The 27,475-nt window shown below is 33.0% G+C and overlaps 1 protein-coding gene across 12 annotated transcripts in view; it reads right to left on the bottom strand.

The window, feature by feature from the left end:
* SLC16A7 (solute carrier family 16 member 7) overlaps window positions 1-27,475 on the bottom strand; it is a 220,122-nt gene that overhangs the window by 91,396 nt on the left and 101,251 nt on the right. For 2 of the 12 annotated variants that reach the window (XM_031940987.1, XM_031940984.1), the window contains one exon: window positions 18,583-18,726. The exons of the other annotated variants lie outside the window; for them this stretch is intronic. The gene's annotated coding sequence lies outside the window, so the exon portion shown is untranslated. The remainder of the gene's footprint in view (window positions 1-18,582; window positions 18,727-27,475) is intronic. 12 annotated transcript variants of the gene reach the window in all.

Genomic DNA, 27,475 nt, shown 5'->3' on the forward strand with positions numbered 1-27,475 from the left:
CCACCACCATCATCATCATCATCATCATCATCAACAACATCACATTTATGTAGCAAGTTAAGGTTTTCATTTTTTTTCCCCTTAGGTTACCTTATTTGATACTCACAAGAATCTTAGGCTGTAGGTGCTATTATTTTACCAATTTTACAGTTAAGAAACTGAGGCTAAGGGATGTTAAGTACCTTGCCCAAATTCACATTAAATATTTCTTTTCTTTTCTTTTTGCTGAGGCAATTGGGGTTAAGTGACTTGTCCAGGGTCACACAGCTAGGAAGTGTTAAGTGTCTGAGACCACATTTGAACTCTGGTCCTCCTGACTTCAGGACTGGTGTTCTATCCAGCTGCCCCTAAATATTTCTTAATTCTTTATATTTCATTAATATCCTTGCAAATAGGAGAAAGAAGCAGTGATGTGAAAAACAAACAAAAATCTCCTTTCCCATCTAAACTTACTAATCTTTCTAAGAGTAACTTAGAAAGTCCTATATATAAAATGATATAGTGCTTCAAACCACTCTTGTGGCAGCTCCAATACTGAAGAACCAAAACAATCAAATAAATAAATCAGAACTTTCATATCTTAAATTCACTCCCTCTTTTTATTTTAATTTTGTGTAGAATCATTATTTAAAGGTATCTGGAGTCATTTTGGAGTCACTTTGTTTAGAATCATTATATAAAAGTAGTTGGAGGGGGAGAACTCAGGCAAGTCTCCTCCTTTACTCTATCATGTTGGTGCTTCTTTGAATGAATTTAGACACTGAAGTTATTATTTGCAAATCACTGAACTAGGCCTTGGGTATACGAATATTAAAAACAAAAATCACACCACAATTTTTTTTCCCGATACTTCCCTTATTATTAGTCTTTTCTAGAGTCTTATAAGTAATACACAGCAGAGATAGAAAAATAAATATTACTAAAGGTAGAATAAGATAAATACAAATTATAAATGCCTTACAAAATACTATAGAAAATTTAATGGGGAAAGATTAAAAGTTATGGATGTATTTAAAACACAAATGGACACATTTCAATTCCTTCTTAAAATAATAATTAAAAATTCCTGTCAAAAGAATTTAACTTAAAACAACAATAATTAGGAAAACATAAAATTCTTCTGGAGGAAAATCTTTTAAATAGTTTGGAACAAATTTCTAAGGAAACATATGTGTATAATAAAAAAAACATAAAATATTGAAACCTTTGTCATTTATCTTCAACTTTTCATCAATTTAATCTGTAGCTTTGTATGGACAATGGTGGCAACTCTAAAAAGTAGCTTTCATAGTTGGAAAGAAAATTTGAAAAAAAACATTGGGCAAAGGGATGGGGGTGGTGAATGGTCATGGGGTTGAAGAATAGGATATAGATTTCAAAAAAAGAGCACTACTACTCCATATGGAGTCCAATGCAGAAACTAACAACTGATCCTCAAGTTTCAGCCTTTCTTACCATTAATGGACCAATTTGGTTTTCTTTTCTCTCATTGATTCCTAAGTGACTTTCCACATGAGATCAATTCATGCTTAATCTATGACTTAATTAAAGGGAACTTTAGTTCACTTTTCTAACATTCCTAATCAACTAGGAAGATCCATACACCTCACATAGGTAATTTACTCATTCCTAAAGCTAATCTTTTCTGTCCATCAAGCAGAAGAAACACCTCAAGAATGATAAAAACAATCATACTTTATGTGATGCCCCTAATTTCTAAAAGCACACCTGTATCTTTGTTGGTTCATGCTTCCCTCCTTCCCTCACCTTGAATTAGGAAATGGATTATTTTTTTCACCCACCACCAGCTGTTACTTGACAGAACTATTGGTCAAATGTACCTAGAAGGGTACTCTTAAAGGATATGATGCTATCAGTTATAGCTGAAGACAACCAGAAAGATCTATTGAAAAACTCTAAGGCTAGTATTTTCTTAATGATAGAATAATGCTTTGACCAACTAATCAAAGAGAAGTTTGAATAGGGTTCACTACAAGCATTATAACCAATCAAGAGAGGGACAGGACAAAATGAAAATTTAAAGACAATAAAGAAAAGAGAGAACAACAAAATGTAGCAGGATCTTTGAACTTAATTTTATTTTGGGGAACTTTTTCAATACATTTGCTTTTCTCTAAATCCTGTGTTTTCTTTTGTGAATTTAAAAATGTTTCTATGAAAGTGTCCATAGGCTTCACAAAACTGCTCAAGGGAGCTGTGAACCCCAAAAGAACCTCTGCTCTATAAAAAGATCTGACACCTAAAGGAAAGAAATTCTAATTTTTAATCATCCCTGGCTATTAGGAGCCTTTTCTAACCCAAATTTCTAATGTTAATCAAACTTTTTAATCTTGATTTTAAGGGAATATTAAAAATAGTAGAATAATTTATAATATAAAATGATATATCACTTAATTTAAAACTGTTAGTATACTGGCCATCTAATGTCTTTTCTCTGATCAATGTTAGTTTCTCTCCCTTCCCTCAATATACTTAGTATACTGCCATTTCTTTATGATACTCATCTCTTAAAATATTTTATTTCATTTAATATTTGTTGAATACAAACTACATGTAAAGAATTGTTAAGGAACTGATAGCAGGACTTTCTAATAAGGATTTCCCTACTACAGAGTATAATAGAATTTATTTCCTATTTCCTACTTTAAAAAAATAAATTTAGACATTATGCAGTGTCCAAAAATAGCATTGTACTACTTGTTATTGTTTTTCATTATCATCCCTTTATTTTTCAGAGTTTTTTTTTTTAACCTAGTTAATAAAGAACTTACATTTGTGCACATTTTTCCCTCTTTTGTGTATTATCCTGGACTATCCTATGACTAACAAACTTTATTTCAGGACATGTTACTGATTTATTAAATTAATTCTAACTTTACTCTCTAAGGTGTGTGAGCCAACACCCAGAATGATTAGTTTGAAGGGCCCTTAGAGGTCATAAAAATGTTTCTTTCCTTTATCCAGCACAAAAATGCTGACTAATGGTAACTCTAGAATTACCCCCATACTCATTTACCCTCTGAAAAATATCACAACTTATATTATCAATGATTCTCTCCTAGTCTCTATTGTCATATCCCAACCATTTATTGGATGTCTGAGTTTGGATATACCATAGACATCTCAAACTTAACATGCCAAAACTGAATTCAATATTCTCTCTGTCCTTCTCCAATAGCTTTCCTATTGCAATTACTACAACCCTCCCAGTCAAAGAGGTTCACAAATTAAATGACATCTGGACTACACACACACACACACAGACAAAAAGACAAAGAGAGGGAAAGAGACACATACATGCAGAGAGAGAAAGAGGAAGCTACGGGGGGTGGGGAGGGAGAGAGAGAAAGACAGACAGGCACAGAGACACAGAGGGAGAGAGAAAAGGAGGAGGGAGAAAGGGAGAGGGTGGTTGTGTTTCTTAGGGAAAGTATATTTGAATGACAATGTTCTAGTACCAGATGAACAGCAGTCCTGTCCAAATAGTCACAAGGGAAGTTTGTCTTTTGATCAGTGGCTTGTAGCTATGGTTTCTGATACTGTCTCCACAACACATGGTAGATAGGAATTCTCTGGCCAAGAAGTGTAGTGGGCCAGTCTTGTGAATCAGCTGCTAAAGTTTCATAGACCTTAACAGTTACAGACTGCCTAAGCCATGTTTTGGTAAAAATGATACTTTTCTTTTATATAAGATTTTATAGTTTTGAAAAACCTTTGAACTTCACGAATAGATTTAATTATTTTTGCCAAATTAAAGCATTAAAATAGTTTTAACTCTATTTAAAAACAAAATAAGCCAAACAAAAATAAATAGAAGTTCCAAACAGTTAATATTTCATCTTTGAAAGATGACAGAGAGATTCTGTATTGCATAGATTGGAGAGAGGTGGGGGAAGGCTAGGGTTTTTTTTTTTATATTTTTGTTTGTTTGTTTGTTTATTATTATCAAGGATGAATAATAAATGTAGACCTGCAGGTGGAAGGCAAATGATGTTATCTTTTGTTCCTATTCAGTTTCATTTGCACATTAATCAGAGATGATTGAGATTAATTGTTCCCAACATTACAAAGTTCCTATGCTTTTATTTTTCTTTTGGCAAAACTATTCAAAATGGGTCAAGGATAGGGGATAGAATTCCTTAAGAGACTAAACAGCAATTTCAAGGAATTTCTAACTTTAAGTCAGAGAGATCACAAAACTGGGAGTACATATTTATCACCAACATCAAAGACAAGAAGTCAAAATAATAGAAAACATAATAATCTAGAGTACTTTGTCAAGTTTTTGTTGATTACACTTTCCTAAATATGATTGTTTATAGCTTTTGCTGTGCATTGAAAAACTATCTGCCTTCCTCCCCTAGTTAAGAGGGAGAAGGAAAAGGAGGAGAGGGAGAGAGATAGGTTTAGAAGATCTTGAAGAGCTGTATCACTAAAATTGATGTCTGAGAACTTAAAAACTTAGAGATGTCCAGAACAAAAGATAAATCCAGAAGATATGACCAAACTAAAGAAAGAATGAAAGTGTGACACTCATTAGAGAATAAGGAAATAACCAGAGGCCACCAAAAGTCTTGGAGCATCACAGATTGGACTACATAAATACTTCATATGTGTGTCTTCCACATGTGTTCTATGGTAAATATGGGTTTTTAGCATATGCCATAGTATATTTACTTATGGCCAAAGGTGGAGCTTGTAAATGTGCCCTCCTTGCTCCCTATTTTTTTTTTCTAAAATGCGTCCCAAGTTGGTAGTATGATAAGTATAGAAATGTGTGCATGTGTATTTGTGTTATATATTTCATGGTAGGGAGAAGGGCCATTTTTTCTTTTTATTACATTATTTAATGTTTTGTGTCCTCCAGAGGAAAGGCAAAATTAAACACATTGGTATGGATTTCTAAATTATTATTTGAGTATATCCTAATCCATATCCTTGAATCTAGAGTAGTTTTGGGGAGTGGCACATGTGAGAAATGTTAATAAGAGGGTGTACTCCAGTTTATTATATTGCCAGTAAATACCACAACCACAAATTGAATTCATAGTCCAGTGTTCTTTCTACCCTACTATATCTTGTCTAACACCTGTTCTCTGTGTTTATAATAACTTTATTTCATTTTATATGAATCTAATTGATACCTGGCCTATTCTTCAAATATATCTCAGGGGTCCTCAAACTTTTTAAATAGGGGGCCAATTCACTGTCCCTCAGACTGTTGGAGGGCCAGGCTATAATAAAACAAAACTTTGTTTTGTGGGCCTTTAAATAAAGAAACTTCATAGCCCTAGGTGAGGTGAGAATTGGAACACAGCAGGTGCTTAATGATAAATAATAGTAACTCATATTTATATAGTACTTTAATGCGATAAAATTAAATGATATTTGTAGTGCACACAGCATAGTGTCTGGCACATAACAGGCACTTAATAAATGAAGAAATAATAGTAGCTCACATTTATACAATATTTTAATGAAATCAAATGAGATAATATTTGTAAAGTACTTAGTAGAGCCTAGTATCCAATAGGTATTTAACAAATATTTGTTCCCTTTTAAATTTTAAATAGGCTTTCCTTGAAATGTCCATTATGATGGTATAGAAGAGACTGCATTCTTGAAGGATATGACATCAAATTATAAGCTATGGGAGTCTTTACTTAGCAAGAAAACCTCTAAGTAAAGGCCTGGCAATGAACTGTATGTCTTTAATTTGAGGACTAGTTAATGATTTTAATTTCAGAAAGACTTCAAATTTTCCACTTTGATTAATCTTCTAACAAAAGTAACAAATAAACACTATCTGCTGAGATAAAGATTTGAAATGTATTTTGGTAAAGAAACCACGCTGAATTTATAAATTCATGGAAGATAGGAAAAAACATGTAAGGAACACTAATAAAAATCAGTTTGAAAAGAAACATAATTTCTCAGATTAAAAAAGAAGAGAGAGAAAGAATATTTTGAGAAAATGACAAAACACTTCCTTCCAAATAAATATAATAAGAAAACCTGTCTGAAGGGAGAAAACTGATTGAATTAAAGATGGCTGTATTATATGGTGAGCCATTAGCTTATTTGTAAATTTCACTGCTATCAGAATTTTTACACTATACCTAAAACAGTTGGAGGATTTTATAAGGATTATTGGACATATATCTGACTAAAAGGTTGATTTTTTTGAGGATAATATCATGATAGAAATGATTCACTGCTTACTAGTAGACTCTGATCTGGAACATTGAAACTTTAAAAGAGGTAGAAGAAGACCATATGAAGAAAGAAGTAAAAAGAGTAAAAGAAGAGATTAGGAAACATTTCATAGGAGGTAAAAAGAGAAGTTACTCATAAAACACAGAATACAAAGATGTGAGCATGTAATCAAACCTGACAGGTAGGTTTTTGGTGGGAGTTATGATGATTAAAAAAAGAGGTAATCCCTTGCTGAGAACTGATAGATAGTGTCACTGTGATTGATTTTGTCCAAATAGGAAATATATTGATGGGGAATCAGATACTGCAACAATAAAATTATGCCTCACATCCTGAGAGAGGGAGTTCAAGTGGCAGTCTCTTGTACATTTAATGACACATCACACTAACTTACTGAAGTGGTGGGGTAAGAAGTCAATTCTAATTCAGAGAGATGAAGGAAAGTTGAAGGAATGTGCTATATATGTGGACTACATCAGCCAGCATTTGTTCTACTATACTGCACTGCCAAAAGATGACTATAACATTGTTCTTAAATTTTTAACTTAAATTTTATCTTTTCCATTTAGTCCTTTTCATACTGATCTCTCCCTCTTCTGCACTATTATGTAATTTAAATCACATCATGTTACTTCAATTAACAGGGCCCTTTCACATTGGTCCTACAACAATATTCAATGATATTGGAAAATTAGAGGAGATTTGGAAGGAGAGGATATTATTATTGGGAGACATCTTGCTCTGATACCAAAAGCAGGTGTATTTGTTTACCATATTATTCTGGAAGAAGGTGGAACAAGAGAGGTATCTAGAGAGCTAGGAACTCTATATGACTGGTCATATATGGTAATTTACAATTAATCCCAACATTTGCAAAGTTTAGATTCTAGAGGGATAGGATCTTGGTTACCTTTCTGTAAATGACCTTGACCCACAATAAGGATCAGTGATTGTACACAAGATCATCATTTTCATTGCTTCTCTATTCCTGGTGATTCTCTAGACCACTGTCACCTCTTTACACTGTGAATAAGTGCAAAAATTTGACATTACCTATCATATGGATAATATGGTTTAGATCCAAATTTGGTCTTTCTGAAGAGGGGTATTATAGATTAGGATTTCTGGTTTTCGTTCTTCTATATTCAAACTATACTTTTAGAGTGATCATCTGAATTGTTGTCCTTTTCTTGTCTTTGTGTCTCAGTTTTCCTTCTCAAATTCTACCTATGTTGGTGTCCTTAAAATCCTAAGGTCAGGATTGTTTAGAAAAATAGTCCATAAATTACATATGTGATAAGTCTTCTAGAAGATCTTTATGATTCCAGAGCCAAGGGATGGAGTAAAATAGGAATAATATTTTCTAGGACCATGCCCTGAGAGCTGAGCTAACTTTTTCCTAAGACCTTGCATACAGGTTCAGCTAGGTCTTTTCCTTAAAATGAAATTTTGCTTGAAACTTGAGTAGTCATGAACAATTTTAGAATGTTGATTTCACTTCCTGGTTACCCCAGTTAAAAAAGGTAAGAAATAATTGCATCCTTGGAGCCTTCATTAGATCATTCTGTATTTCCACTATCTAAATGAGTCTTTGCTTATCTCAAATTTGAAAATCACTCCTTGCCAAGATGGTTCATACCACATGTACTAAGCTGTAGCTAGTTTATCTTCAATTTGAACTGGCATAACTTTTAATAACCTTTTGAGACATAAATTTCTCTAGGGTTCAGATCAACAGTATGACCAACACGAGGAAGCTTTGCTCAACTGAACTAAAGTGATATTTTCACTGGACATATTTATTGAATATTTTTCTTTTGTATGGCTGGTAAACATTTTGTTAACCAGTGCAGATCTATAAGTATCTTATTATATTCCATTATCAATCCAAGGTTTGAATTAGGCTCAGCCCATGACACCGGATTTTCAGATATATCTTTTGTTACCCCTTGGGTCTTCCAATCTGCTTCAGAAAGCAAACGTGAAACTTTGATGATGGATTTCATAAGTAAAGGACAGAAACTATAATACAGTAGAAGCTGAGATATGTTTATCCGCTGTCTCTCAACATTAGATCTGGAACAGTTGGGGCCTTAGTTTCTGCAGCATTCAAATAATTCATTTCAGGCTGGATTAAAGGGACATTCCAAGTGTCATGATTCTAAAATCCCAGGCGAAGAGAGATACTAAGATCCCTGAGAAGTGATTCATTGTTCCTGTTTGCCCATGTACCTGGGATCGTGAGAGTTACCAAAATTTCTACTATTCTCCTTAAATCAATTATCAGTTAATTGTATATGTCCCTTTTCCATTTTATGTAGACTGGGTTAATGCTAGATTAAGGTATGAACTTCCTCATCAGCTTTATTGTTGCCATGTTAGTAGATTATACAATGATGAAACCTACTCTCCTAAAAAGGGCAGTGGGGGAGGTCCTATAGGAAGAGTGGAAACAAGGAAATAAGTGGAATGAATGGTTTATATTACAAGTGATTAATGTTTTTGGTTTTACTTTGTTTTTTTTCTGCAAATCTATTTCAACTCTTTAAAAATTATGATTTTACTGAGTAAAGGCAGATAAATTAAGCAAATCAAAAGGAATGCAAAGGAAGAGACATGGATTAATAGAGGGGAGGGCCAGCCAAAGATTGAATGAATCATCATTGTAAATAAAAATGCAAGGCAAGACAGCAAGAGGGTAGAATGTTCGTTGACAATTATATGCCCCAGGGCCCTGACTGTGGACCAGATCCAAACTGGTACTGTTAGTATATTTGTCATACAGGACAGCCAGATGCTCTGATTTGTCACTATCTTATGTTCTCATATAGAGGCATGCCCATGAAAACAAAGGGAAGTCTCAGAAGATCTTGTGGCACAGCAAAGGCACAATGATGTCATGGCACCTTTGTTAAATGCCGAGTCTTAAGACCTAACTTGGCTCTTCCTTTCTTTCCAGACATCACAGTAAGCTTTGTTGTAGGAGGGTTAGCTCAGGAATAACAGCTCAGAAGCCAAGACTAATTCTGCTTTTACAAGCTGGCAATAAGAAACCTCAGAGGGAAATAGGTCTGATATGTCCTTGGTTTTTTCCCATTATAATGTAAGTTTCTTGAGAGTTGGGACAGTTTCTTTAATTGCATTTATATCCCCAACACCTACCACAGTGCCTGGCACATAGTTGATGTAGAACCTGCTTCTTGACTGGTCAAATGACTAATTAATAAACCAAGTGACTATTTCAGGAAATATAAGAAATAAATTATCTCAATTGTTTCTTTCATATGTAAAAGAGTCCATCCTGGTATTAAAAATCTTAAGAGAAAGAGCACAAGACAAAAAAACCAAAGTCTCCACTTTTTCTTCAATTTTTATGCTTTAATTAAGATTGCACCAACCTTAAAGGAAAGAAGAGTTAGCTCAATTGCCCTTAGTGTAGTAACACCTCTAAGCTTTTAGCAAGACAAGACCTGTTAGGGAAGTACAGAAGCATTCTGTGCACACACTAGACACATGTTACCACATGCTTTTCTTATAAGCCATTAACTTGCTACATTCAAACAGTACTTTCTATGTGTGGGAACATACATAATTAAGGGATGAACCTCTGAATCTAGGGCTGAAGAATAATCCTATTGCTAGCAAATGTAGCTTCATTTTATGAAATATAGCTTCTTTTTATATTTATTGCTTATTTATCCTACCTATATATCTGTTATTCTTCAAGTTTCCAAAAATAATGAGGTCCTTGGGTCTGAGGATCTGGGATATAATATTCATTTATTTCTTATTTTGGACACTACTTATATAAACTCAATCAAGCCATACAAACTCCCAGAACCCACAGTTTCTTATTTTGCAGAAAGGATGGATCAGTACTTGCTCTTCTAAGTACTCCGGAATTTTGTGAGGGAAATGTGAACCACTAAAGAAATGTATCTTGCTTCCTGGCAGCAGGAACAATATTCAGGCAACAAGACAGACTGGATTTAAGCCTATCCACCCAATGGAGCATGTATGGTGACAGAGCCTGACCATTCCAAGAACTTCTAGGCTGAAGATATGACTAAAAAGATGACAAGACCTAATAGTACAAAGAAACATATTTAGAAGAGCTCACAACTTAAACCCAGAAGAATAGTTGAATCTCAGAGAAAAAATAAAGTTTACCAAAAGAATTCCAAGAGTGAATGGAAAAATGAAGAGATAAAAAGTGAAATTAGAGCCATTGAAGAAAAATAAATGGAAGAATAATAACCATCCTAGGGGGGAAAAATGTGGAAAACCTACTCAAGTTATAGACTATTTAAAAATAGATTTTTAAAAAATAGCTTAAATTATTCATTGAGACAAGAAGAAATAACAAAATGAAATTAAAGGATGGAAAAAATAGAACTTCAATGCATATATTATCAAAAGCAACTAACAGAAAAGTTTAAGATCTGATTACCTTAAAAAATGAAAGAAACAAGAATTTATATTTTAAGAAATCATAAAACTGCAAAAATATACCCAGAAAGCAATATGAAAATACAAAGAATCCAAGAATTACCTTCTGAAAAAATCCTAAATTGAAAACATCTGAAAATGACTAGCCAAGATACAGTTTCAAGTCAAACTAGGAAAACAAAATATTGCAAGTGTCAAGAAAGAATGGATATAAGTATCAAGTATCAATTTTAAACATCATACAAAATTGTGCAGCAACCACGATAAAGAGGAAACAACAAAAGCAACCATGAAATATTATATACTAACAGGTTAAAAAAAAAAAAGCAAATATAGAAACAGAAACAAAACCCAAATAAACAAACAACCCCCACCCCAACCCGAGTATACACCAAAAAAAAAAAACCCCACAAAATTGAGTATAACTCTACTAGGGAGAGATTAAAAAGAAGAGAGGACTTTTAATCATTCCTGGTTAAAAAGCAAAAGAAAACCAAACAAAGAACTAGGAAGTACCTTTGAAGTGCAAATACCATAAGAGAAAAACTTAAGGAAGGGATTTTAATGCTAACATCATAATGAAGATGACAAATATCCTAACAGAATCTCTTTATTTTGGAGGTTTCAGTGATCAAAATTTATATTCCCAGGGCATAGTTCCTGCAAGTAAAAGTATGGTTCACTGTGTGGACAGAGAGAGAAGCGGGAAATGACAGAAAGAAGGAAAGAGAGAAAAATAAGAAGAAAGGATGGAAAGAAGGCAGGTTCAGTGTGAGTATAAATAGCCACTGTTTTACCAGAAACTCTTAGGGTCTTTCCCTCCCAGATTATAAGGATTGAAAGGTGGAATGAGTATCTTGTGACTCTTACTCTTATCTGAACATGGCAGGAGTACTGAACACACACATATTTACTATCTAAATATGTTAAGACAATAGGGAAATAGGAAAAGAAAAAAGGAAAGATTTTTTTTTCTTTTTTTTTTTTTTTTGAGTTGGGAAGGTTAATGTATCAAAGAAAGCAAACATCAAGAGAGAGGGATGATCATAAACAGAGATAAAGAATAAGAAAAAGTTGTCTGGTTCTGGACTGGGCAAAGAGGGGAAGAACAGTTATGGTATTAGACCATTCTGATTAAGGGATGGGAAAAGGTCTGTCCTGGAAAAAGAAGAAAGGGGAGGTAAGGACAATTAGTTCACATGAAGAGTTGCAAAAGAACTATTGCAACTGAGGGAAAATGAGGGTGATGAACCCTAATCTCATCAGTTTTGGTGCTAAAAGGAAATAATAATCATCCTAGTTGGGTATAGAAATTTATCTAATCCTATAAAGAAATAGGGGGAGAAAGAGGAAAAGAAAAGGGAGGAACAGAATAGAAAGGAGGGTTGAAACACTATGGAAAAAGGTAAAAAGTGGGGAAGGATTGATCAATAGAAGATAAAGTAGGTTGGGTTAAAAAAATGCACCATTAAGAGTAGGGAGTAGTGTAGATAGAACATAAGGTAGTGGGTGGGGTGGTTTAAAAAACACTATTAAGAGAAGGGGGCCAGGGTGATAGGAGATAAAATACTGGGTGGGGTGGGTTAAAAATAACCAGGACTAAAGACAGAGTGGAAAGAGAGGACAAAAGTATGTACAGCAGAAGTTTAAGGATACAGGTCTGTGTCTTTATGCTCCTAAGAGATAATGGCATGAAATCACTAAATAATAATAAATCTATCAATTTTGGGAATCAGAGTGGAATAGTTCTTATTTCAACATACACCTAGTAAGAGTAAGACCTGAATGATGCCCCCATAAGACAGTCTAAAATCATAATAAATAAGCATTGAAAAAGGAATAGTGGAAATAAGTCCACGAAAAATAATGCAAAAACAATAAATTTTTAACACTGAGTTAAAAAAAAAACAAGAATGGTCATTTTTACTACATTGGCTTGACCTACCTATGGGCAATTAATATTTCTCCAGTATCTATCTATCCATCTAGCTATTTCTTTTTTAAAATTAAAGCTTTTTATTTATAAAACATACGCATGGGTAATTTTTCAACATTGATTTTTGCAAAACCTTGCATTCCAAATTTTTCCCTCCTTCCCCTCACCCTCTCCCCCAGATAGCAGGTAACCCAATACATGTTAGATGTTAAAATATATGCTAAATCCAATATGTACACATATTATCTTGCTGCACAAGAAAAATCAGATCAAGAAGGAAAAAAAAAAACTGAGAAAGAAAATAAAATGCAAGCAAACAACAGAAATGGTGAAAATGTGATATATTGAAACATACTATGTTCTCACAGTCTTCTCTCTGGTATAGATGATTCTCTTCATCATAAGATCATTGGAACTGGCCTGAATCATCTCACTGTTGAAAAGAGCCATGTCTATGACAATTGATCATCATATAACTTTGTTGTTGGTCTCCTGGTTCTGCTTGCTCATTTCTGTACAATGATCTCCTGGTTCTGCTCATTTCACTTAATGTCAGTTCATGTAAGTCTCTCCAGGCCTCTCTAAAATCATCCTGCTGATCATTTCTTATAGAAAATAATATTCCATAACATTTATATACCATAACTTATTCAGCCATTCTCCATGATGGGCATCCACTCAGTTTTCAGTTTCTTGCCATTACAAAAAAGGTTACCACAAACATTTTTGTGCATGTGGATCCTTATCCCTCCTTTAAGATCTCTTTGGATATAAGCCCAATAGAAACACTGCTGGATCAAAGGGTATGGACAGTTTGATAACTTTTTGAGCATAGTTCCAAATCACTCTCCAGAATGGCTGGATCCATTAACAATTCCACAATGTATTGGTGTCCCAATTTCCCCACAAGCCCTGCAACATTCATCATCTTTTCCTGTCATCTTAGCCAATCTGAGAGGTGTGTAGTGGTATCTCAAAGTTGTCTTAATTTGCATTTCTCTGTAGGTCTACATTTATTTCTATGAGAAATATTTTGTAATTGTGTTCATATAGTCACTGGGTTTATCTTCACAAGTAGACTCTCAAGTATTTTATATTGTCTGCAGTTATATTAAATGAAATTTCTTTCTATTCTTTCTTGCTGAGTTTTTTTGTTTGTACATAGAAATGCTGATGATTTATGTGAGTTTATTTTACAATTCACAACTTTGCTGAAGTTGTTGATTATTTCAACATGCTCAACAAACCAAGTTATTTCTCTTACTTTTTCTAAGTATATCATTGTATATTGCAAAGAGTGATAGTTTCCTTATTATCTCTTTTTGATGGTTCTTGTTGTGTTATTGCTGTAACTACTATTTCCAGTACAGTGTTAGATAATAGTGCTAATAATAGATGTCCTCACTTCACTTCTCTTACCGGGAAGTTTTCAGATTTATCCCTATTATAGATAATGCTTGTTCATGATTTTAGACAGTCACTAATCATTTAAAAAAAGATTTCATCAATTTTTTTGCTTTCTAGTGTTTTTAATAGGGATGGATATTGCATTTTGTCAAATGCTTTTTCAGCATCTATTGATATAATATTTGTATTGTCAATTATTCTGATAATTTATCTAATATTGAACAAGTTTGCATTCCTGATATACAATCCATCTGGTCCTAGCATATGACCTTTGTGATATGTTGTGGTAATCTCCTTCCTGGTGTTTTATATAAAAATATTTGCATTTATATTCATTAAGGAAATTGGTCTATTGTTTTTTTTTTTTTTTTGTTCTCCCTACTTTAGATATCAAAATCATATTTGTATTATTAAAGGAATTAGGTAGGACTACTTTATTTTTTAATATAGTTTTATATGCTTTATATAATTGTTTATATTTTTATTCATTTCATTTGGATTTGTCAGTTTTATTGGCAGATAATTTTGTAAAACATTTTTTCTTTCTTTTAAAAATCAAATTAGCCAATGATTTGTCAATTTTATTGGTGCTTTTTTAAAAAATCCAGCTACTAGTTTTATTGATTAGTTTAATGACCTTTTTTCTCTCTCTCTTTTTTTTTTTTGGGGGGGGGGGGCTATTCTTGAAAGCAATTTGGAACTACAGCCAAAAGTCATTTAATTTTGCATACCTCTTCAATCTAGCTATTTATGATCCCCCTCTATTTCAGAAGGAAAGGTTATATATAAAACACATATATACATAGAGGCATATGTGTGGTATAAATATATAAATATAAATATAAATATGCATATACAGATATATATATATAATTATACTTTATATATAGCTTTATATATATATTATTTTATATAGCATCATACAAGTACGCAATGCAAAATACATATCATTTTTAGTCACATGTTTTGGGAACTTATTGTAGTAAAATATGTAAGATGGTAACAAAGAGCTAGAAATAGCAAAAATGCAATAATTGGGAAATTGATAAACAAATTATTGTATAAGTCATCAGTGTAGTACTGTAGAAAATATAATTCTCTGAGATCAGAGTGTGGGGGTTCAAATTTAGCCCATGATGCTAAGCATCTGTGTGACCATGTACAAAACAGCATTATCTTTTTGTTACTCTATTTCCTCTAGGAAGAGACTATCCTACAAAGTTACTTACACAGATCAAAGGCTCTAATTTATGATGTTTGGTTCTATATAAGTAAAACTCATTTGGAATTTCAAATTCTGTGACTTTTAGTTCCAGATGCAACATGGATTTGTGGTGTTTACCTTGGGTTCTGCTCTACTAGTCAAATGAGTGGATTAAATGTTGTCTGAGGTCCTTTTCATATATAGATCTACAATTCTATGAATGTAATAGAATATCTTGCACTAAAAGAAATAGAAAAGTTGACACTATCAGAGAAACTTGGGGAGACTTTTATGAACTAAGACAAAGAAAAGGAAGTGAAACCAGGAGAACAATCTATGAAATGACTATCGTGGAATAGAGGAAAGCAATTACGAAACACTTTATAACTCTGATGAATGTAAGGACTAATCATGACTTCAGAAAACCAGTAATCAACATATTTCTCTCCTAACAAAGAGAGGAGAGACAAAAAGTACAGAAGACATTATGTTTTCAGATAAGGACAGTATTATAATTTCTTTGCTCAGGTAGATGAATTTGTCATAAAGGAGGATTTTTTTTTTTTGGAGAGATGAGTTGGGGTTGGTGTACAATGATAATTATGTAAAGAGAAAGAAAAATATAAATATAAAATCTCTGAAATATCTCTGAAAAATCTCTAAAACATTAAAAAACATGGAAGAGAAAAAAATGAGAAGGGAATTAAAACAAGCTGGGAGTTTTGTCACTATGGTGGTAGAAAGGGAAGTTTATGGTTTCATAAACAATCTTCCTCATCTTTGTATTTTGAAGTACTCATGTTTGATAAATTCATGATGAAAATATTTTTAAAATTAATTTTCAGCATTTTAAAGACTTCATGTTATACTCACCTTTGATTTCCCATTGCATCTAACCTTATATGGAGCAAACATTCAATAAGTATTTCTTACATGAGTGTGTAAATCCACAGAGAAATCACCAAAGCTTTAATCCATGAGTTTATAGCAGCTCATTTCCTCTAGTCATCACTATGGTAGAGTATGCAAGTTTAATTATCACAACAAAACACTTACAGTGGTGACCTCTACAAAGAACTCACAGTTCATGCAATTCTAAAACAGAGATTGGGACTATAAATTAAATCATAATCTAAAGGCCATGATAAGGTCATAAGATCGACTTATTAAATTCAGTTTAAAATAATAAATCTTATTCAACTCAATAAATGGAGTGAAGTAACACATACTGCCTAACCATAGAAAGATTATAGAAAAAATATTAAATACAACCAGGCAATGAGCCATTTGACTCCTCAGTGAACTGTCCTGAATGAAACACAATTCAAAATCCTTGCAATTCCAATTATATTACTATAGAGTAGAAAGAGAGCAGAAGGAGTAAAACAACAAAGGAGGAGGGGAAGAGGAAAGAAGAAAAGGATAGATAAGAATTGGATCCATGATTTCATTGGTATATACTATACAGAACTTCCAAATGGGTAATCTCCTAATAGTGCAGATTGTTATCTTTTCTATAACTTAAAAACTTTAGGGTTGACATTATAGACAAATGAGAAATTAAATGACTTACCCAAACCCATGTGTATCTTTCTGGTTTCAAGGATACCTCCCTCTGTAGTGAGTATTAGAAATAATGTCACAGAAGCAGCAGTAGGAAAAGAGATTCTATAGGAGGTTCGTGCTTGGTGTAAAATAGAATGTGTCTAGGTGGAGGCAGTGAAAGGTGGGTTCAATGTTGTTCCCTATCCACCTCCATTGTTAAAAATCTAGGTTTCTTTCTTGTTTTTCCTTTTCCTTGTTTTATAGGTATTTATGACAAAATTTGGTGGATCTAGTCTTATTTTTTTAGTGTTGTGTGTGTTTATATGTTTAAAATTTGGCCTTTAAACTTAATTCTGGAATAACCTTATAAAGTTCTAATGGTCATGGACCCTGTTATTTTAATTTTTTTTTTCTTTTTCTAGTACCTAGGAGAGTACCTTTAGTCTAGCACAGGTTTTACTAGAGAGGTTTTCTTGAGTTTTAGCTGGTACATAGACTATCAAAGTTGCAAAGGTTCTTAGTGACATCCTATAGTCTCTGGATTTTATAGATAAGGAAAATGATAGAGTATGAACAGGTGGCAGTGGTTACACATTTAGAATATAGAAGAACTAGCATTCAAAGTCAGCTTTTATGAGTAATTTGAGTACTTCCCCCACTCCCTTCCTCCTCCTTCTCCCCTCCTCCCCCCCTCCCCCTACATTACATCTAAGGATATTGCTAACCTACTTAGAGATGCAGAATAGTTTGGCTCTTTGTAAATACATTAGGAGCAGCAGAACAGTGCAGACTGAAGTCATTAATTTGAAAACATTCAGCTCCACCCTCACTTAGCCTAGGTGTGGTGGCAACACTAGGAAGAACTGCTGAACTAGAGTTATGAGAAAAAGGCTGCAACTTTGGAATATGTGGCAAGAGGAGACAGATCTATGGCAGTTCTGAGAACTGTACTTAAAGCAAAATAAGACTTCTTTGCAACTGACTATAGATATCTAGGGTCCAGAAAGAACATTTCTTCTCAAAAGCAATGTAGCATAACGGAGAGAAAGATTGGATTAGCATTAGAAAACTTTAAAAATTGGGATTAAAGATGGTTATATCAACCGAGTTTGTTAGGGTTTAGGATTTTTAGGGTTAGAGATATGAAAAGAAAATACAGCACCTCCTGTCCTTGAGCAACTTACACACTGACTAGGTATGTGATTATTGGCAAGTCATATAACCTCCTTAGTCTCAATAACCTCCTCCATAAAATAAAGACAACATTACTTGCCTGATTCCCACCTTCCTGGGTAGTTCTGAGGATCAGATAACAAACTGTTTATAAATTTTTATTTAAATGTAAGATCCAAGTATCAGTCAACAACAGCAACCTACTTCCCTAAAGAAGATGGGTTAGAAGAAAGGTTTTCCTCTTTCATGTCCAGGAAAATCCTCTTCAAATCAGAAAGGACAATTCAAATTTGAGAGACACTCATTTAGAACCTAATGTTCCAAGAGTACTTCTTGAAGCACTTGGAATTATAACAGTAAATGACAGGCAATGATGCATCCTTGGAGCTGACAACCAAAATGATTTATTCTCAAAGAGAAATGGTGCTAGATGTTCTCATTTATTATGTAGTCAATCTCTGATTATTCATGAAATCTGGTAAACTGTTAGCACTCTTTATTTCTACTTCCTTATCACCCACTGGTTTCTCATTCCTTTGCAATCTGGCTTTCCTGACTCTATTGAAACAGTTATCTCCAAGCTCACAAATAATATCTACATATCATAAAATCCAGTGACTTTTGTTTATACTTTTCCTTAGTATCTCTAAAGAATCACAAGTTGTTATCTTCCTTCTGCTTCTGGAATCCTCTGGTTCTTTGACTTCCATGATGTTCTATGCACAAATGCAACTCCACCTACTCTCTATCTCCTTTCCTCATTCCTCTTCTGCAGCTGTTAAAAAAAAAAAAGGATGATCCTTAATAATACCAAAAGCATTCCTTTTTACCTACTTCCATGTATTTATGTTGATTCTGCTGATGACAATCAAATTGCTTTAACTTCTCATCGCTTTTCAAATCTTTATTTCTATTTGCCTATCTGCTAGATAGCTCCAGTTGAATATTCTTCTTGCTTTTCAAATTCAACATCTCAAAAATTTATTTCACCTTAACCTCATTTGCTTCATCTCTAAATTACCTTTGCTTCTTTACTTCTCCTGGAATTGCAATTGGTCTAGTCTCTCGTTCTCTAAATTTAGTTGTCTTTCACTCTTCCTTCTCTTTGACCACATTCATTCAATTAGGAATTCTTTTGGGGGATGCTTCTACAATAGCTATGGACTCTGTCTCCTTTCTCCCACTCCCACTGAAATGATCTGACTTCAATATTTCATCATTTCTCAGGTAAGCTAATATAACTTTCTTACTAATATTCCTAGCTGTTTATCCTTGCAAGGATTACTTCATTTGTTGTATTTTTATCACTTATCATGGTTCCTGACACAAAGTGTATACATAATAAATTCTTGGTGATTGACTAATTGACTGATGTCTCTCCTCAAATTTCTCTGGATCTTTTTTTTTTTTTTTAATTTACCCACATTCTCTTGTATCATAGCTATTTCCTTATGTATCTACTCCCCCACATTATACTATAATCTCTTTTAAAAAACACTGTTACTTTTATCTTTGTATTTCTCATTAGCAAATAGTTAATTAAAATTATTAAGAGTTTAATAAATATTTCCTAGTTACTATAATTGAAGTATGTAGCATTTTCTTATGCTACATTATGGAAAATATAGCATGAAAGAATTTAAAGTTGGAAGAACTTCTCCACTATCTATGGGAAAACTATGGGAAAGGGAAAACTAATCTAAACTCCTCATTTTAAAAATTAGTAAACTGAGACAAAAAGAACATTAGCACTTTATTGTTATTCAAAGAAATATGAACCCATTCATCAGAGGTTGTGTCTAATTTTCTAAGATTTCCTGTTTGTTTTTGCAGAGGCAATAGGGGTTAAATGACTTGCCCATGGGTCACACAGATGAGCAATGTTATGTGTCTGAGGCCAAATTTGAACTCAAGCCCTCCTGACTTCAGGGCCAGCATTCTATCCACTGCACCATCTAGCTGCCCCTAAGATTTCCTTTTTAAGGCATATGTTCTGTAAGTAAATAGTTTGCTTATAATGATTTTATGATCCTTCAACAATCATAGGCTTGTATAAGTTTAAAGTTAACTAAAACTATAACAGGTACAACTTAAAAGATCAAAGAGTACAGATCCAACCAAAGTTGAACTTCACATCCATAGAAAACATTTTATCTAACAAAGTAGATTTTAATAGGATTAGTTGTGATAAAATTTCAAAGCATTCAATATACAATCATTTATGTTATTTTTTGCTACCATTAGTGAAAAATAACTACAACAAAACCTAACTGAGAAATGAAGTAAATCATCTTCACCTAGAAACCCAATAAATCAGGGCAAATGCTATTGAATGCATTCAGGGCATTGAGAACATCAGTCTTTCTAGTGTTTCAGCCATCCTCTTTAAGACTGAGGCTTAATCAGCTAAGTAGCAAAAAGTCATGAGTCATGCTTTCCCTCAATGATACATAAATATGAATATTGCAGGAAGCTATTCTCAGGAAGTTCTTTTCACTTTCTCCTGAAGGTCAGTTTATGGGATTTATTTTGTACTGGATTTATTTTGTACTAAGTCATAAATATAGACAAGGTATTTAACAGTATTATTAGATCTTCTGTTTATGTGAATGTGGACACCAGATAAATTTTATAAAGTTACAAGAGACACATATGTCCAACAGGCAAAGTGTTTCTAAACCTTGAAATATTGATGTGTAAAGATGAAAACTCAATGGCATTCAAAATTTGCCCCATCTCAAAGTATACTTTTAATTTTTTAAAAATTCATTAATTCATGATCCATTAATCTAATTCATCACATCAGACTATGCCACATCTTTTTCATATATTAGAAGCAATAGTAAGAATTTATATTTATCTAAAACTTTGTTTTTACAAAGCCTAAAGTAAACCCATGAAGTAGGCAGTGTTATTATTATTACTGTTATTATTCCCATTATGCTGATGAGGAAACTGAGATCTTAAGAGATGCCCACAGTCACATACCTAGTTTGCTGAGTTCCTAGGAATATAGATCCAGATTTTGAAGGAAACTTCTAGACTATCTAAGCCAAGCACCTCATTTTACAAGCTAAGAAATGAAAGATGAAGAAATTAAAGTTACAAGGGATTAAATGATTTGTGCAGGATTCCAAAGGTAGTCAGCTTCAAATACAGTATTACCCAGGTCCCCTGGTTCTATGATTGGTCACCTTTCTATATACCTGAGAGCCAGCATTTGAAACTGTTATACTGTCTTACTAGGTCTTACTGTCCATGCTCAAAGTACTGATTTACCATTTGCACACATACACACACACAAAATCATATTCACATAAGAATAAGCAGATGACAAATATAATGTCAGAAATAGATACAAAATGTGTTAAAGTTCCTTACATCATGCTGAAAGCAGCTGAAAGTACAGTATAAGGAGTTTTTATTGACTAGTGGAGAGTATTTTGCCCTCAGTATTTTTCTTTTTTTTTTTTTAAACTTGGAATTTGTAGTATCTTTGCCAAGCAAATAACCCAAATGGGATCATGAAGAGTTGGATGTGACTGAAACATCTGTACAACAATAAAAATATGTGCATGTGTTTATATCTAGAACAGTCAATCTCTCTGTGTGTTTCAGAGGAAAGAATTGAACCCAGCACTGTTTGATTATGAGGTCAACTCTCTATTAGTTAAATCAGTCTGCCTCTTTCATTTCATGCATTAAATAGAAGGGAGGGGAAAAAACCTCCATCTTTTCATTATATTTAATTGAACTTTCTTTTAAGGACTGTTTAAAAAGAAAACAACAAGAAAACAACAATAACAACAAAAACAACAAAAAGCAATATTAAACTCTGCTTAAAATAAACTATCCACATTTATATGAGAAGTTCATACAATAATAGCAATATTGATATATTACTTTACAAGTCTGAAAAGCTTTACAATATCAGTAGAATCTAATCTCAACCTTGTAGGGCACATAGTTCCATGAAAATCACCTCCATTTTATAGATAAGGAAACCAAGGAACAAAAAAGTCAAGTTTAATGTCACATAATCATTAAGTTAAAGAAATGGTAGTCAAGCCTACATCTTCTGACTCTCATCTTTATTATAAATGACTTATACCATTGTAAAAGACTGTTTTGTCTGAATTTTGGACATATTAAATATTGTATGGTAAAAATTATAAAATTTTAGACAAATTAAAAAACTAACTTTAAAGTGTATTCTTCAATTTTTACATATTTATAAATTATGACATCTTCAGAAAAGATGCTGCAACATTCACTACTAGATATTATATGTATGGCAGAGTTGTACTGTAATTCAAATGATTTTAATATTCAGCAACTCACATAAGGAATATAAGCCTATTTTATATAAAAATAAAAGGGGTATTGATTGTTTGATGTCCTAAAAAACATTCACATTTAAAGTTGACCTTCTGTTGAGGTGTTATAAGTTGTTATACCTAACCCCCAATCAAATCAATTAATCAATCGCAGCAAGAATTCAGCAAGAATTTATTAAGTCCTTACATTGCAACAGGGACTGTGAATATAAAATTACAAATGAATTATACTTTTATGTATAAATAACTAATGAACCAAACATTCATTGTAGTCTATGCTCATGTATCTTAAAGTGTGTGTTGTGACTCCATATGGAGTCTCATAACTGAATGTGAAAGTCTCTGTATATCTCTTTTATTTACTTATACAACTACTAAAGTTACATAAAAATTTCTCCGGTCAAAAGGGGTCACAAGAGGAAAAAGTTTAAGAAGCCTTTATTTAAAAGACAATCATCTTTAGATTTCCTTAGTAGCATAAAAACAATAGAACCTTTTATCTAATTAACAAAAAACATTTAAACAGAATATTAATTGACATCCTGGAATCTCTTTCCCCACTTTCTCCCCACCTTCCACACCCGTCCCACCTTATGGCCTTCTAAACCTTCTCAACTGAATTTTTCCTTCCTAAAAGAATTGTTTTGAATATTTACTTCATGATGATTCCTCCAGGAACTTCCTAAACTAGCCCCTGGCACCAAAATTGCCAGTCAAAGTTTCAGTTGAAGAGTATTGTAATAGGAACTCTAAGAAACGTGACAAAATAATGAGATATATTGAATCCTGTATCCTATCTTCAAGCAGCTCAAGAGGAACTAAATGCATGTCCCCTAAGTCATATATGTTAATACATGTGCACAAGCAGACTTATACAGACATGTACACACACACACTCCGTTTCCTGCTTTAACGAAATTGAGCAATCAGTTCAGTTTCTTTAGCAGATTCTCAAATTGTTTTGCTTGAATTATTTACTCAATTGACTACTCTTGTGTTATTGAATTGATAGAACAGATTTCTTGTTTAGGTTTCATATAAACACAGTATTTGTTAGGAAGTCATGGCCACCTTGAAAAATTTTCTATAAAGAGAATGACATTTCTTTTTTTAGTGTGTCCACAGTTTAATGTTAAGTGCCTAATACCTCAGAATCGGTATATTCTGTGATTTTATGCATCATGCTGGTGACCTCCAGTGTGACCTTGATTTTCTGATTTTTCATTCTCAGACATTTTATTGGCCTAATCATTGACAATAAAACATTTTCACAAGAATATGTAATGGTAAGCCAAATAAGTATTAAATGCAGAATAAAATACTGGGTTATGAATAAAGAACTTCAATGTGAATTTCTTGTAGTATCTTATATTTCCTATCACATTGATATTCATTGGTATTTAATTTTACTTTCAATAATTTTATCTACTTTTATTGTGCATATTATCATTCACCACTGAATTAGCAATGATTTTTACATAATGGCATTAAAAAAGAAACATGCAAACAAGTTTCAACAGATCAGTTGAACGGAAATCTCACAAAATGCATTAAGTGACAACTGTATAACTAAATGGGATCAAGAATATATGAAGAAAAGAAAGACAGAGATAAGAAACAAAAGAGAAGCCTATATGAATAAGATAACTTCTTTGAAAGTATTGGATGAAACATACAAGAAGGCTTGTCATCTTTGAAACTAAAACTCCTAATTTTTAAGAACATTAATTATATGAAATGTGAAATTGAGAGGGTTGGATTTGCTGATCTCTAAAGTCCCTTCCAGATCTAAACCTAGTATCTCTAGTATCTCTATGCTTTTTATAGATAAGGAAACTTATCTTATAGCTATCTATCCTTATAAATAAGGATACTAGTATCCTAATAATTCATTTAAAAAACAGAATTAAAATGTTTTGCTTCTTTAGGTAATAGATAGGATTCCCACTTTCAAAGGGCTGATTGGATGAAAAATCTGTTATGTCTTTTTCATAGAAACCGTGACACATATATAGATATAAATATACATCTAGACATATAGATATAGATCTCATTACAATAGTTTGGTAGATTAGTTCTAGGGAGTTTCATGCCATGGAAAAAACAACTGAGGCAAAAGGCAAAGTGTGAGTGTCAGGGGCATTATTTGAAGCAACCTATTCCTAACTCTAGGAGGTAGTTCAAAATAGTCTATAGAAAGTCGGCTGACTTACAGAAAACTCTGGATTCGGGCCCTGTCTCAAAATACTTTGAGCTTTTAAGATGGGAGCAATAAAGATGATAATATATATTGGAGGGGATGTGGGAAAACATGGACACTAATACATGTTAGTGAAATTGTGAACTAATGCAACCGTTCTGGAGAACAATTTGTTTAACTATGGCTAAAGGGCTATAAAACTGCATAACTTTTGACCCAGGATTGTCATTACTTGGTCTTTATCCCAAGGAGATAATAAAAGAGAAAAGGACATATGTGTGCAAAAGTTTATAGAGTGGATGCTCCTCATTTGGGAGTGGCTGAATAAGTTGTTATATAAAGATAATGGAATATTTTTGTTCTATAAGAAATGATGAGCAGGCTAATTTCAGATGGGGCAGTCAGTGTATAGAACAATAAACTCTGAAGTCAGGAGGACCTGAGATCAAATTAAGACTCAAACACTTAACACTTCCTAATTATATGACCCTAGGCAAGTCATTTAACTCCAATTGACTCTCCAAATAAAGAAAGAAAAGCTTGCAAAAGCTCACATTAACTGATGCTAAGTGAGCAGAACCAAGAGAACACTGTACACAATAACAAAATTATGTGACTATCAGTTGTGACTAAGTTCTTCTCAACTGTGTGGTGATTCAATACAATTCCAATAGATTTGGTTCTGAAATTTCTTCTACATCCACAGAGAACTATGGAGAGTGATTGTGAATTGAAGGATAGTATTTTCATCTTTTTGCTTGTTTACTTTTTTCTTTCTCCTAGTTTTTTTTTTTTTTTCCCTTCTGGGCTGACTTTTCTTGCACAATATGACAAATATGGAAATTTGTTTAAAATGATTGAATGCCTTTAACCATTATCATATTGCTTGCTGTCTTGGAGAGAGGGAAATTTAGGGAGGGAGGAATATTCAGAGCACAAAATTTTACAAAAATGAATGTTGAAAACTATTTTTACATGTATTTGGAAAAATAAGTAATTTGCTAACATCTAAGTTCCAAGCAGTAGAAACTGAAACAAAGTCTTCAATGCCAAACAGAACATTTTTTCCAATGTGTAACACTAATAAGGATGAAAAGCCTAGTATTTTTATGCATTCCTTCAGGAGTAGTTTGAAATTTATGGCATTACTCTATTGTCATTTAGGTGGCACAGTGGATAGAATACTGAGCTTGGAATCAGAGAGACTTTATAATTTTAAACAAGCCTCAGAAACTTGCTAGCTGTGTGAGTCTGGGCAAGTCATTTAACCTTTATTTCTTTAACTATAAAACAGAGATAATTGCATCTACCCCACAGCATTGTTGTTAGTATGAAATAAATCATAGTAAAGCACTCAGCACATAGTAGGTACTTATCAAATAATATTAAATAGATCATCAATTTCAGATGATATCAATGGTGATTTCATGGCCACACTAATAGTGTATTGGCTGACTTTTCATCGAAACTACTCCTCTTTGATAGAAACAATAATCACAACAATAATCATTGACATTTTATAGCACTTTAAGATTTGTAAAGCACTTTACATATGATATCTTGTTTGATTCTCACAAGGAGTAAGGTGTTATAACCCTATTTTACAGATAAGATTTTCTTATCTGTAAAAAGAAACTGAGTATGAATGAAATTAGGTAACATGTCCAAAACCATACAATGTTTCTGATGCAGTGTTCCGTCTCAGACTCAAGTCTAGAACTTATTCATTAGACCACCTTGTAACATGAGCTCTTCTGGCCAAATATCATGTTTTTGTCTTCAGCTAGGTAATAAACAAATAGAGTTCCAGTCCTGAAATCAGGAGGACTCATCTTCTTGAGTTCAAATCTGGCCTCAGGCATTTACTTAGCTTTGTGACCTTAAGCAAATCACTTAACCTTGTTTGCCTTAGTTTCTCATCTATAAAATTGAGGAAGAAGTAAATGGCAAACAGACCAGCAACTTTGGCAAGAAAACCTCAAATTGGGTTGTAAAAAGTGGAATCCCCCCCAAATCACTAATAGGTTTGAGGCCCATCAGTTACTTTCTTGTTCTTCAATAGTAGCTTTTTATTTTCAAAATAGATGCAAAAATAGTTTTCAACATTCAACCTTACAAAACCTTGTGTTCCATATTTTTTTCTCTCTCCCTTCCTCCTCACCTTTACCCTCCCCATAGATAGCAAGTAATCCAATATAGGTTAAACATGTGCAATTCTTCTACACATATTTCCACACATCATGCTGCACAAGAAAAATTAGATCAAAAAAAGAAAAGAGATGAGAGAAAAAACAAGCAAGCAAACAACAAAAAAGATGAAAATACTATGTCCCCATAGTCCTCTCTTTGTAGGCAGATGGCTCTTTCCATCCCAAGTCCATAGGAACTGGTCTGAATCATTTCATTGTTGAAAAGAACCATGTCCATCACAGTTGATCATCACATAATCTTGTTGCTGTATAAAATGTTCTTTTGGTTTTATTCATTTCATTTAGCATCAGTTCATGGAAGTCTCTCCAAGCTTTCTGAAATCATCTATGTTACCCTCAGTCTGATTTAACCATTCTGCCCAAACTGTTTACTAAGGTATAATAACTGTGCATGTTATAGCTTCTTGGAGTGAGAGTGCCAGATAGTCCTCAAAGGTAGATGAACAATTCTGAAAAGGGCTCAACAACACCCCAAATATGAGGTGCCTCTATGTGTATGCGTGTGTGTGTGTGTGTGTGTGTGTGTGTATATATATATATATTTGTACATTTTTAAAAGATTTCTATTAATTTGTAAAATAGGATGTCAACTTGCTTTGGTCAACAACAGAATCAAAATAGTATCCAGTCTTGTATAATCTTTCTTAAAATTAAGGGCTGAATAACATAGTTCATAGTAAAATACACAATCATATACAGCTTAAAGGATAAACTTACAGATACCGCATGATATTGAAAAGTTTAAACTACACTAGTTGTACATTAAGAAGCAACAAT

Source organism: Sarcophilus harrisii, chromosome 5, assembly GCF_902635505.1.
Source record: "Sarcophilus harrisii chromosome 5, mSarHar1.11, whole genome shotgun sequence".
NCBI classification, from domain to species: Eukaryota; Metazoa; Chordata; class Mammalia; order Dasyuromorphia; family Dasyuridae; genus Sarcophilus; species Sarcophilus harrisii.